We start from the raw sequence: 13,725 nt of genomic DNA on the forward strand, positions 1-13,725 counted from the left end.
TTAGAGCCTCTTATATCTCCTGTATTGTTCTCTCCTCTTCCGAAACCATCTCTGCAATGAGTGAGAAAAAGGAATTGGTTCAGCGTAGTAAACTTAAAGGACCACAACTGAAAAACATATCATGTACCCTTGCATATCAGTGATAATTTAGATCGCACAGAAGAACCTGCTGTTTCATTGCTCTAATTCTGTGAGGGGCTGAGGAGCTGGCCCAGGGTCCAGTGCTTGCCTAGAATGTGGGAGGCCCTGGTTTCCACCCCAGAGCTGCAAAATAGTCCCAGGAAAAGTGTTCAAAGGTTGCATGCCTTGTTTCCCTCTGTACTGCAATGCACCCTGGAGAATGTTAGCAGCATTTTCAGGTGGCTACACCGGTGTCTATATCAGCTTTATGAGTCCTGGATTCAGTCTGTGAGCTATCACCTCACTCAAATTGCTCCTGTAAGAGTAGAATTTATGCTTCATTTTTAGTGTTTCAAATAGTTCAGGGCCGTGGAGCCCCCAGCTACACTAATTTGAATCCTTTGTATGTCACAAACCCAGTATGACTCCACAGAGAAACCCTACCTAAAGGACATCAGCATTACAAGGAATTGCACAGTTATACACTGAATGTATATATTTATTTATCTATATGTAATTAATATAAATGTATATATACTACATTGTAGCTAAAGTTTTCTCCAGTCCTGCCTGGCCCACGGTCAGGATAAATCTCTCTCACCCACCAGTCCCACAGCCGCTCAGACCCAACCGAATAAACACACAGAGACTTATATTGCTTACTTATAATACTTTTGGGTAGGACTATTAAGGAGCAGAGGATGTCATAGCTAGGCTTGGTCTTTTGGCCATAAATGTAGCTAGAGTTTTCCTGCCTGGCCCACAGTCAGGACAAATCTCTCTCACCTGCCAGTCCCACAGCTGCTCAGACCCGACCAAGTAAACACAGAGACTTATATTGCTTACACACTGTCTGGCCATGGCAGGCTTCTTGTTATCTAGTTCTTCTATCTTAAATTAACCCATTTCTATTAATCTATACTTTGCCACATGGCTCGTGGCTTACCAGTACTTTACATCCAGCTCCTCATTGTGGCAGCTGGCAGCATCTCCTCTCTCTCAGCCTTCCACTTCCCAGACTTTTCTCTATTTGTTCTGCCTATACTTCCTGCCTGGCTACTGGCCAACCAGGGTTTTATTTATCAATCAATGATAGCAATACATTCACAGCATAGAGAACATCCCACAACACTATATACCTATTTTATAAGTTAAAAAGTGTATGTTTGTAACTTATCCATAGGATATACGTATATGTAACATATATGTGTGTATGGAGTAAAAGTAGTTTGTTTCTTTAGAAAGTTATGTTCCATTTTGAAATGTGCCCTTTCTGTAGGGAGGCTTCCTTATTCTGTTTCTACTTACAAAGACCATAAAGCTCAAAAGTCACTCTGAGGGGAATGCAGAAATGCTCAGTGGTTAAGAGCACTTGTGGCTCTTGCAAAGGATCAGAGTTTGGTTCCTAGCACCTATCGTGGGTGGATCACAACTACCTGTGACTCCAGCTTGAGGGCATTTATGGCATCTTCTGGATTCTTTAGGTATTTGCACACATGTTGTATATGTACACAGAGACACACACATAATAAAATTAGAAAAGTAAATCTTAATAATCATTTTGAAACAGTGTTATGTCAACAACAAAATAATTTCATGGATAAGATAAAAGAGCCCAAGACATAAAACAAGTTCTAGAATGGCTCTCCTGCCAAATGGCTTTCTTCAGTTTACTGACCTTCACTGTGGCTTCACTCACACCCATCCATCTGGCTAGTTGTTTTCTGAGGGTAAAAATGGCAGATGTTCAGTATTTAGCATTATAGATGAAATAATATGTGAAGGACATTTTATATTTATTTTAAAATGTTAGTCCCATCACCTACCTTCTGTGACATTCACCTTAAAGATTTTGAAGCTTTAAACAAATTCTACAAGCAATTTTATTTTATTATTAATATGCCATTTATAGACATGAAAACCCATTCATGTCCCCAATAAGCAATTTTAAAAGCACCAACACAGACACCAACAACCTCAAAAGATATGATCCTAACACTGAGTGTGGTGGTATAGGAGACTTTGCCTCTAAAAACAAAAGAAAACAAAACAAAGAAAAAAGCTTACAAAGCAAATATATACACAAAACCCTGTGTGAGGTCCTTTGTCAGGACAGAAGAATAAACTCAAAAGAAGATGGACAAATAAAGAGCACATGAGGATTTCTAACGAGGACATCCAATGTGCTGATCATTGGGGAAAATTGAATATTACATTTAATTGTGTGTGTGTGTGTATGTGTGTGTGTGTGTGTGTGTGTGTGTGTGTGTGTGTGTGTGTACGCCCGTGTGCTCCAGCACCATAGTAAACATGTGCAGGTTAGAGGACACCATGGATATGGATTCTGAGGATGGAACTCAGGTTCTCCAGCTTGATAGCAAGTGCTTTTACCTGCTGAACATCTCACTAGCCCTGGGAAATAAAATATTTAAACCACAACAGACAGAAAAGGAAAATTAAAAAAAAAATCCTCCACAATACCAGCAGTCCCTTCCAGAATTCCCAGAATGAGGGAGGCTCAGGTTCCAGGCCAGCCTGGACTACAGAGTGAGATCATCCATTAGAAAACAAGACTAAACAGAAAAAAACCCAGGTAAACTGGAGTATGCCTTAGATCTCAGCCCAATATTAAATATCATTTTTTATGGATTCTTTTTGGTGGAAAAGGTGGCAAAAAAGGGAGGTCAAAAATAGCAGGAGAAAGTTGGGGGGCCAGGCTTGGCCAATCTCAGCACTTGGGAAACAGAGGTGGGTGAGTCTCTGTGGGTTTGAGTCCAGTATGCTTTACTGGCCTCAAATGTGAGTTCCAGGCCAGGAAGGGATTCATAGTGAGACTATAGAGGTGGGGGTTAAGGAGAAAAATGTTCCAATGAGTTTATAATTATAAAAACTAAAAGAAAATACACGATGTACAGATTCATTAAAACTTTTAACAAGTACAGGATGTCACTCTGTACTATCCCAACCATACCCCCGCCTTGTGCACCTCTTTTAAAAGGACCTTACTAATATAGCAGACATTACCTGAAGTTTTCCACTTGATTTATTTACATATTGTATGAAAATACCTTCATTCAAATTTTGCATGACTCTTACCCCTGCCCTAGAATCATAGTGCAGAAGACAGGATACAGAAGCCTGAATTTTCCAAGTGACTAGCTGACAAGATGGCAAAGTGGGAAACTGCGCTTGCCTGAAAGCCTGATGATCTGAGTTTGATGTTCCCGGATCTACATGATGGATCATATAACTTATTCCTGCAAGTGTCCTCTGGCATCCACATGTGCCAAATGGTGCGTGTACACACACACACACACACACACACACACACACACACACACACACACACACTCACTCACTCACTCACTCACTAACACACACCAACAAATAAATGAAGTTAAAAAATATGTAATTTTTAAAAATGAGGGCATGTGGGGGACCAGAGAGAAAGTCAACCGTCATCGTGGACCAGCGCGTGCTTCCCTCAAATAAGACACCAGGCTCCGCAAAATCCTCACCTTGCTTCTATGCTGATGAAGTAATTGGTCTGGAAAATACGCTCCAGTTCCTCCAGCTGCCACTGGGTGAATCTATGTCGTAGGCGACGTCGAGGCACTTGCCTTGGCACAGACTGCACGCTCTCCCTCTCCATACCCTCAGGAATCAGCTCCTTTGGCTGCTGCTCACTCTCCTGGCCTCCTCCAGCTCCACCATCTTCCTGGTTCATGTCGTCATCTACGAGGCCTGCAGCTCCAGCAGCAGTGTGGCCTTCTCCACTTAATTCTCCGGCTCTTTCCCCTTCTGCCGCTGTGGCTCTCCACCCTGGCTCACGCTGTCCCCACTCTTTCTCATTTCTTCCCTCTTTAGCTGGTAAAACCTTCGTACCTGGAAGTGGGGAAACAAGAAGGTGAGGCACCTGGGAGAGGGCCCAGTGTAGGTGTGAAATTGCAGCGAAGCCGGAAGTGTGTGGAACCGTTATTCTTATGGAGATTGTTAAACCACCATTCTGAACTGATTACTGACCATTTCCTCCTATTCCCTCATCCTCATCAACTCCAAGATTGAACAAGTAGTTGATCTTGTAACACTCTATACCTTGGATGCTGTTCATTTTTGTTCTACATCTGTAGACTGAGCTGTAACCTCTTCTAGTTCCGTTATAGAGTAGAACTGTGACCCTTGACCTGGAAGAGATTTCTTCCAGCCTACTCCCCATTACTATGTGTCCAGTTATAGATGTACTGTTCTGGCTTCATACCCATTACCTGTTGCTGTGTATTGGGCCCTGAAGTACCCAAATGAGAGCAGTTTGATACTTCAACGAGCAGGATGTGTTTGTAGGGAGGGCAAAGTTCCTGGGCAAGTAGAGATACTGAAATGGCTTTTTTTTAAAAACAGGTGGCGAGAACATTACATTTTTATTTTGCATGGCATTGTGACAAGACATCGTTGCCTATGAAGTTTACTCTTTTTTAATTATTAAGCAATTTTCTATTCATGTCACATACCAACCACAGATCCCTCTCTCCTCCCTCCTCCTGCCCTCCAACCTCCCCCCTCCCATTCCCACCTCCTCCAAGGCAACGTCTCCCATGAGGAGTCAGCAGAACCTGGTACATTCAGTTGAGACAGGTCTAAGCCCCTCCCCCCTGCACCATGGCTGTGTGAGGTGTCCCACCATAGGCACTGGGCTCCAAAAAGCCCACTCATGCACCAGTGATGGATCCCAATCCCACTGCTTGGGGGGCCCCTAACCAGTTCAAGCTAAACAACTGTCTCTCCTATCCAGAGGGTCTAGCCAGTACCATGGGGGCTCCTCAGCTATTGGTCCACAGTTCACGAGTTTCCACTAGTTTGGATGGCTGTCTCTGTACATTTTCCCATCATGATCTTGATGCCCCTTGCCCGCAGAATCCCTCCTCTCTCTCATCAGTTGGACTCCTGGAGCTTGGCCTGTCGCCCAGCCGTGGATTTCTGCAACTGCTTCCATCAGTCACTGGATGAAGGCTCTACGATGACAGTTACTGTGTTCACTAATCTGATTACTGAAGTAGGCCAGTTCAGGTACCCTCTCCACTATTGCTAGTAGTGTAAGGTGGGGTCATTCTTGTGGATTCCTGGGAGCTTCCTTAGCACCCTGTTTCTCCCTATTCCCATGATGTCTTCATTTATCATGGTATCTCTTTCCTTGCTCTCCCACACTGTCCCTATTCCAGCTCGAACCTCCTGTTCCCTTATGTTCTCATCCCCCATCCCTCGCCCTCCATTAACCCCCCTCATCCCCAGTTTGCTCATGTAGATCTTATCTATTTCTTCTTCACTGGGCAATCTATGTGTCCTTCTTGGGGTCCTCCTTGTTAGCTAGCTTCTCTGGAGCTGTGGATCGTAGTCTAGTAATCCTTTGCTTTACATCTAGTATCCACTTACAAGTGAGTACACACCATGTTTGTCTTTCTGAATCTGGGTTATCTCACTCAGGATGATATTTTATAGTTCCATCCATTTGCCTGCAAATTTCATTGTTTTCACTGCTGAGTAGAATTCCATTGTATAAATGTCCTACATTTTCTTTATCAATTCTTCAGTTGAGGAGCATCTAGGTTGTTTCCAGGTTCTGGCTATTACAAATAATGCTGCTATGAACATAGTTGAGCATGTGTCATTGTGGTATGATTGAGCATTCCTTGGGTATATGCCCAAGAGTGGTATAGCTGGGTCTTGAGGAAGACTGATTCCCAGTTTTCTGAGAAACCGCCATACTGATTTCCAGAGTGGCTGTACAATTTTGCACTCCCACCAACAGTGGAGGAATGTTCTCTTTGCTCCACATCCTTTCCAACATAAGCTGTCATCAGTGTTTTTGATCTTAGCCATTCTGACAGGTGTAAGATGGTATTTCAGAGTTGTTTTGGTTTGCATTTCCCTGATGACTAAGGATGTTGAGCAATTACTTAAATGTCTTTTGGCCATTTGAGATTCTTCTGTTGAGAATTTTCTGTTTAGCTCTGTAGGCCATTTTTAAATTGGATTGTTTAGTATTTGATGTCTAGTTTCTTGAATTCTTTATATATTTTAGAGATCAGCCCTCTGTGAGATGTGGGTGAAGATCTTTTCCCATTCTGTAGGCTGTCATTTTGTCTTACTGACTGTGTCCTTTGCCCTACAAAAGCTTTTCAGTTTTAGGAAAATCTGGTAGAATTCTGCACTGAAACCATCTGATCCTGGGCTTTTTTAGGTTGGGAGACTTTTAATGACTGTTTCTATTTCCTTAGGGGTTATTGGCCTATTTAAATAGTTTATCTGGTCTTGATTTAACTTTGGTATGTGGTACCTATCCAGAAAATCGTCCATTTCTTTCAGATTTTCCAATTTTGTGGAGTACAGTTTTTTGAAGTATGACTTGATGATTCTCTGGATTTCTTCATTGTCTCCCTTTTCATTTCTGATTTTGTTAGTTTGAATGCACTCTCTCTGCCTTTTGGTTAATTTGGATAAGGGTTTGTCTATCTTGTTGATTATCTCAAAGAAACAATTCTTTGTTTCATTGATTCTTTGTATTGTTCTCTTTGTTTCTATTTTATTGATTTAAGCCCTCAGTTTGATTATTTCCAGGTGTCTATTCCTCCTGGGTGAGTTTGCTTCTTCTTGTTCTAGAGCTTTCAAGTGTGCTGTTAAGTCACTAGTGTGAGATTTCTCCATCTTCTTTATGTGGTCATTTAGTTCTATGAATTTTCCTGTTAACACTGCTTTCATAGTGTCCTGTATGTTTGGGTATGTTGTACTTTCATTTTTATTGAATTCTAGGAAATCTTTAATTTCTTTCTTTATTTCTTCCTTGACCCATTGGCGATTTAGTTGGGCATTATTCAGTTTCCATGAGATTGTAGGCTTTCTGTAATTTTTGTGGTTGAAATCGAACTTTAAGCCATAGTGGTCTAATAAAATACAGGAGGTTATTCCAATTTTTTTTTTTACCTGTTGAGGTTTGCTTTGTGACCGAGCATGTGGTCAGTTTTAGAGAAGGTTCCATGGGGTGCTGAGAAGAAGGCATATTCTTTTGTGTTAGGGTGGAATGTTCTGTAGCTATCTATTAAGTCCATTTGAGTCATAATGTCTGTTAGTGCTCTTATTTTTCTGTTAAGTTTCTGTCTGGCAGACCTGTCCATTGGTGAGAGTGGGGTGTTGAAATCTTCCACTAGTGGTATGTGGGGTTTGACATGCAATTTAAGCTTTAATAATATTTCTTTTACAAATGTGAGTGACCTTGTATTTGGGGCATAAATGTTCAGAATTGAGACTTCATTTCGGTGGATCTTTCCTGTGATGAGTATGTAATGTCCTTCCCGATCTCTTTCAATTAATTTTAGTTTGAAGTCTATTTTATTAGATATTAGGATAGCTACACCAGCTTGCTTCCTAAGTCCATTTGATTGGAAACTGTTTTCCCCACCTTTTATTCTGAGGTAGCATCTGTCTTTGAAGTTGAGGTGTCTTTCTAGTATGTAGCAGAAGGATGGATCTTGTTTTCGTGTTCATTCTGTTAGCCTGTGTCTTTTTATAGGTGAATTGAGACCATTGATATTAATGGATATTAATGACCAGTTATTGTTAATTCCTGTTATTGTTTGGTGGTAGTGTTGTTTGTGTGTTTCCCTTCTTTGATATTTGTTGGTGTGGGATTATCTATTGCCTGTGTTTTCATGGGTGTATCTAACTTCCTTAGTTTGGATTTTTCCTACTAGTGCTTTCTATAGGGCTGGATTTGTGGATAGGTATTGTTTAAATTTGGTTTTATTATGGAATATTTTGTTTACTCTGTCTATGGCGATTGAGAGTTTTGCTGGGTATAATAGTCTAGGTTGACATCCATGGTCTCTTCATGTCTCCATAACCTCTGTCCAGGACCTTCTGGCTTCAGAGTCTCCATTGAGAAGTCAGGTGTTATTCTGATGGGTCTGCCTTTATATGTTACTTGGCCTTTTTCCTTTGCAGCTCTTAATATTTTTCTTTATTCTGTATGTTTAGTGGTTTGATTATTATGTGGTGAGGGGACTTTTTCTTTGGATCCAGTCTATTTGATGTTCTGTAAGCTTCTTGTATCTTCATAGGCATTTCCTTCTTAAGTTGGGAAAGTTTTCTTCTATGATTTTGTTAAATATATTTTCTGTGTCTTTGAGTTGGTTATATTCTCCTTCTTCTATGCCTATTATTCTTAGGTCTCATCTTTTCATGGTGTCTCAAATTTCCTGGACATTTTGTGTATGACTTTGTTGGCTTTAGTGTTTTCTTTGATTGAGGAATCTATTTCCTCTATTGTATCTTCAATGCCAGAGATTTTCTCTTGCATTCTGCTGGTTATGCTTGCATCTGTAGTTCCTGTTCATTTACTCAGATTTTCCATTTCCTTCATTCCCTCAGTTTGTGTCTTCTTTATTACCTCTATTTCAGTTTTCAAATCTTGAACTGTTTCCTTCACATGCTTAATTGCTTTTTCTTGGCTTTCTTTAAGGGATTTATTGATTTCTTTCAATTTTTTTGTTTGTCTTTTCTTTGATTTCTTTAAGGGAATTTTTCATTTCCTCTTTAAAGGCCTCTATCATCTTCTTAAAGTCATTTTTAAGATCGATTTCTTCTGCTTTGGGATGTCCAGGTCTTCCTGATGTAGAACCAGTAGGTTCTGATGGTGCCATATTGGTATTTATGTTATTGACTGTATTTTTGCACTGGTGTCTACCCATCTCTTTTTCCACTTGGTGCAAGCGGCGTCTGTGTCTGAGGGAGCCTCTCTTGGTCCGATTGATACTTTTGGTCCTATGGGAGCTCTTGTTCTAATCAGGGATCTTAGTCCAATCAGTGCTGATGAACTCTGTGTCTCAGAGAGCAGCTCTTAGTCCAATTGGCACTGGTGGGCTCTGTCTCAGGGAGCAGCTATTCCCAATTGGTGCAGAGTGGGCTTATGGCTCTGGTGGTCACTGGTGCCACAGGGGATGGTTGGCTTCTCGAGGGGGTGGGGGAAGAGGCAGCTGCCCAATCCCTGGGGCTCCAATGGATGGGTGGAAGGGCACGGAATTTGCCCCCCCCCCCGGGCCTAGGAGCTAGAGACCTGGTCTTCCCAGTCCAGAGATGGGGCCTTACCTGTTCCCAGTTGGTTCAGGGTGGGCTTACGGCTCTGGTGGTCCCTGGTGCCACGGGATGGTTGGCTTCTCTAGGGGGTGGGGGAAGAGGCAGTTGCCCAGTGCCTAGGGCTCCAATGGATGGATGGAAGGGCATGGAATGTGCCCCCTGGGGCCTAGGGGCTAGAGACCTGGTCTTCCCAGTCCAGAGATGGGGCCTTACCTGTTCCCAATCAGTGCAGGGTGGGCTTATTGCTCCGATGGTCACTGGTGCCGCAGGGGATGGTTGGCTTGGTGAGGGAGTGGGGAAGAGGCAGTTGCCCAGTGCCTGTGGCTCCAATGGCTGGGGGGAGGGGCATGAAATGGGCCCCCAGGGCCTAGGAGCTAGAGACCTGGTCTGCCCAGTCTGGAGATGGGGCCTTACCTGTTCCCAATTGGTGAAGGGTGACCTGAAATGGATTTTTAAGTAGCATCTCAGCTGAGTCCCCTGGCCTTGGTGAATTATTGTCCTAGGGAAGGGGTGGTGGTCAACTATGGGAAGCAATTTCCAGGGAGTAAGCAAAGATCCCTGAGTAGCTCTTGAGGCCTGGGGAAAATATTTGGAGGATTATCACTTGGTCTAGTGTTCTACATTAGGTCCTTTGTAGTTGGCAGAGAAAATAAATTAATGTGATTATCTAGGAATCCTCTTCCTTTGGGCTTTCACAGAAAGTGAAACTAGGTCCTGTGGTGGTTTTAACGAGAAAGACCCCTATAGGCTTGGTCCCCAGTTGGTAGAACTAGTTGGGAAGGATTGGGAGGTATAGCCTTGTTAGAGGAGGTGTGGCCTTGTTAGAAGAGGCATGTTGTTGGAGGTGGGCTTTGAAGTTTCAAAGGCCCACAGCATTCCCGATTAACAACCTCCCCCCAGCTGAGTGCTTGTTGATCAAGATGTGAGCTCTCAGCTACTGCTCTAGTGCCATGCCTGCCTGTCTTCTGCCTTGATATTCCTGCCATATTGGTCATGGATTCACCCTCAGAAACTGTAAGCAAGCCACCAGTTAGAAACTTTCTTTTACAAGTTGCTTTTATGGTGGTGTCTCTTCAAGCAATAGGAAAGTAGCTAAGATAAAGCCTGTCATGCTTCCATGCTCTGCCTTTCCAGGAGTTTGGGCAGGGTTGCAGGGCCTGCTGGCTGTTCAGAAGGCAGATCAGTGGGCTTATCTTTACCAGGGCTACTGGGGAGGAGTTTAGTAGTACTGTTCAGCCTTCATGAGTGCTGGCAAAAGCTGTAAGAATTGTCATACCTGTGCTGAGGTTCCTCACCTTTCTCTTGAACATTGGCGCGCGCACACACACACTTCTAGTGTCTTCTCTGAATAGTCAAAGTGTCAAGAGCAGACCTATTTCCTGGTCTTCATCCCAGAACTGTCAGTCAAGCAGCCCCTTCGCTGGCATGGGGTCAGACTGGTTCCAAGGCAGTCAACTATTCCCAACATGTTCTGGTCACTCTTAAAATAGAAGGGGCCCTAAAGTACTAGCATGTATCCTAGCAGTTCCTATTTTGGGGTGGGAATATTCTGGAGTCCTGGTGCTAGAATTCTTCTCCAAGAAAAGACTTACCTCACAGTTCTGATAACCACCTCACCACTAAGTCTACATATTTACCTTTCCTGGGTTTTCTTCCTCCTTTGCTCTAAATACTGACATTACTCTTGTCAAAATTATCAAGACATGAGATTTTTTCTTTCTAGTCTGACTCAAATAGTAAAGACATACATTTCTGGACTTGGGTTGTAGCTCAATTTACGTTGTCCTTACCTAGCATGCTTAAAGGCACAGGATCCCTATGAGCTGTATAAAGCCAATATAGTGTGTGCCAGTCCTGTAATGCTAGCAGTTGAGGAGGTAGACGCTGTAATGCCAGAGTCATCCTAGTCTACAAAGTGAGTTTGTGTTCAGGGAGGGACACATGACACTATCTAAAAATAGAAAATGACACTCTGTTTAAAAAAAGAAAAGGTAACCATTTCTTTCCCCCAATTATGGTATTGCTATTTACAGTAAAGAAGTGAGCAAGGGGCCTGATTTAATTTTTAAAATTCACTAACGTGCTTTTTTTGTCTTATTAAGTAATCTACCTGGAGAATATTCCCTGTGTGTTTGAAAAAAATGTATATATTAGTGCTTGTGGTTAGAATGTCCAGTTTGCCTATTAGGCTTTATTATAGTGACTTCCCGTTGCCTTAGGATGCTCTATTTTTTATTATATGTTATTGAAAATGATATATTGAAATCTATATTGCTTTAGCACTGCCCATGTCTCACTTCATGTTATTATTCTAGGTTGGTTTTTAAATTTTTTTTGACACAGCGTTTCATGTAGTCTCGCCAGTCCCAGAATTGCCTGTACCAAACGATAACTTTGTTCTGGTCCTCTTCTACCTCCCAATTTTTGGGATAATAGCACTGCTACCGCCATCCCCTGCTACTTTTTCAAATAATTGTTTTTATCAAATACAGAATAATTCATTGACAGTCTTTCTTGCATGGCTAGTGTAGTACTGAATTTTTGCAGACTTAGTCATTTTGCCATTATTTCTTTAAATGTTCTTTCTTCCCCTTTCTCTATCCCTTCTAATTCTCAGGCAGTTACTCAGGTGTCCTCATGATTCATGGTACCCTGTGCTAACAATTGTTTCTTTTTTAATTTATATTTTATTTGTTTATATTATGGAATGTGTGCCATGGCACAGGTGACAATTTGTGGGAGTCAGTTCTCTTTTACTATGTGAATCCTGGGGACCAAACTCAGGGTGTCAAGATTGGCAGCAAGCATCTTTACATCTTTACCCGTGGAGTCATCTCATGAACGCTTACAATTTTTTCTTTCTGCCAAGTATTTTTGTTATTGTTGAAAATATTTTTCCATACAATATATTCTGATCAAAATTTCACCTCCTTCATCTTCTCCCCGTTTTCCAACACATCTAACTCCACACCTTCCAATACTTTCAATAGCTTTCTTTCCCATTCCTTGGGCTGAATAATCTCAACTGACCTATCTTCAAGATTACCTGATTCTCCTTTTGCCTACTCGCACATGCTAGGCCCTCCCTCCAATGATTTTTATTCAATTTTATTACTTTACTTACCTTATAAATAATGCTGTTAGAATATATTTTTTTATTCATTTCTTTATTGGTGAAGAGGTAGGGCCAGTGCATGCCATGCTGCATATGTGGATATTACAGGACAACTTTAGTTAGTTCTCTACTTCCATCATGTGGGTTCTGGGTATGGAAATCAGGTCGTCAGGGTTGATGGCAAAGTCTTTTATCTGTAGGGTTATCTCACTAGCCCTTTTTTTAATTTGTAGAATTTTTATTTGTTATTTGGAAAAGCAATTTGATAATCTTTGTGAGCATTCTTTTCTACTGGTTTCCTGTAATTCCTTTCCTATATTATAATCACCTCTAGCTTTCAAAGCACATTTAGAGTAGAAGTATTAAAATCTTAGTATAACAATCCCAATACTTGGCTGATTTCTCCTTTTACTGAAAACAATTTTCATTTTATTTATATATAGTTTATGCATGTGCTTACACATATACACTCAAGGTATGAATCCATGTGTTCACAACTGCTGGGCAGAGGTCAACATTGAGTGTCCTCTTCTATCACTTTTCACATTATTTTAAATTTTATTTGTTTTTAATTTATTTGTACCATTTTAAGTGTGTGTGTGTATGTGTATGTGTGTGTGCACGCACATATGTGTGTGTGTGTGCATGCATTTGCACATGTGAAGGTGCCTACAGAAGCAGAGTGTCTTATTCCCCTGGAGCTGGAGTTATAGGTGGTTGTGAGCCACCTGATGAGGGAAGGTGATGAGAATCAACCTAAGTCCTCTGGAAGAGCAATGCATACTCTCAACTGCTGAGCCATCTCTTCAGACATGTAATTTTTATTTTTAAATTATGTGTGTAAATGTGTGCATGAGTGTGGTTTGTGCACATGTGTGTGTGGGGTTACAAAATCCAGAAGGGGTGGCAGATTCCATGGAGCTTGAGTCACATGCCCTTGTGAGCTGCCTGTTGTGGATGCTGGGAATCAAGCTTAGGTCATCTGCAAGAGCAGCATGAACTCCTAACTGTTGAGACATCTCTCTAGCCACCACCCCACCTTGTTTTCTGGAACAGAACCTGTCTCTAAAACTGTAGGTAGAAGTTTTAGCCCCATCTACCAGCTCTCAAATAACTGGCAGCTGCTTCCCAAATAACTGACTTGGAGACTTAGTACAAATTATAAGTGCTCGATTGATAGCTCAGGCTTGTTACTACCTCTTACATCTAAATTAACCCATATTTCTTATCTATACTTTGCCATATGGCTCATGGCTTGTTACCTTGTTTTCTACAGGTCCTATTTTACTCGGAGGCTGGCTGGCGTCCATCTGACTCTGCCCTTCTTCAACCCAGCATTCTCACCTATACTTTTTGCCTGGCTACTG

General features: G+C 41.8%; 1 pseudogene; it reads right to left on the minus strand.

Annotated features, from left to right (window-relative positions):
* LOC128115780 (rhox homeobox family member 1-like) lies at positions 1-4,382 on the minus strand (annotated as a pseudogene).
* Between the last annotated feature and the right edge of the window lie 9,343 nt (positions 4,383-13,725).

This window comes from Peromyscus californicus, unplaced genomic scaffold (assembly GCF_007827085.1).
Source record: "Peromyscus californicus insignis strain IS unplaced genomic scaffold, ASM782708v3 Scaffold_10__1_contigs__length_136768540, whole genome shotgun sequence".
In the NCBI taxonomy this organism is placed as follows: Eukaryota; Metazoa; Chordata; class Mammalia; order Rodentia; family Cricetidae; genus Peromyscus; species Peromyscus californicus.